Raw genomic sequence first — 780 nt, 5'->3', positions numbered from 1 at the left:
GGAAGAATTTTATACACAAACGTTTTACTGATGGGGAGAGATCACGCTAAATATGTCAACCAATGTTTCTTAGTTATTTACTGAAAATAACAGTTCCAGGAAAGTTTGTACAAGTTTAAAAAAAGTCAGAGGTAAAGATTTTCAAAATCCAAATTTTCTTTGATGTTCCTCATTTTCTTTGTCTTTTAGGTTTCAGCATTGGGAAAACACTGAATGACTGTCTCAGCATTAACTTCTCAGATCAATTCTCACAGTTAGCTGTCCAGCTTATCAATTTATCCAGAGTCCTTATTTGATATGCATCTATCCTTAATAACTCTGCCTTACCCAATAAGCTGCTTCTGGAATATAAGGAGATGTACCATAAGCACAGGTTGAAGTTCCGCCCTTCAGGCATGATTACACAGATGAAGTCATTGCATTTTCTTAAGGCAAATGCTGCTAGCAGGAAAGATATGTTCAGGAATAAAGGAAAAAGGACTTTGAATCTGCCACTCGAACATGGGGCTGGGGAGAGAATGGGTACACCTTCCATTCATGTAGTAGAGAGGACAATTTATTATGACTTTAGAGAGGAAGCTCGTTAGAGCTTTTTATTCATAAAACTTGACATCTCACCTCCTTGAGTTTCTTTATCCTCTAGTTCCCTTAATGAGCTGGTAAAGATTTAGCACACTAAACTGAAAGTTTTGTACTTCATGCTTGTTTCCAGCATCCAGCCCTTTCTCACTTTCTACGAAAACCCTGTCTTTGAGGTCTTGATTATATATATATATATAT

The sequence above is a fragment of the Grammomys surdaster genome, unplaced genomic scaffold, assembly GCF_004785775.1.
Source record: "Grammomys surdaster isolate TR1022 unplaced genomic scaffold, NIH_TR_1.0 134, whole genome shotgun sequence".
NCBI classification, from domain to species: Eukaryota; Metazoa; Chordata; class Mammalia; order Rodentia; family Muridae; genus Grammomys; species Grammomys surdaster.
Note: the sequence above shows the minus strand (reverse complement) of the source record.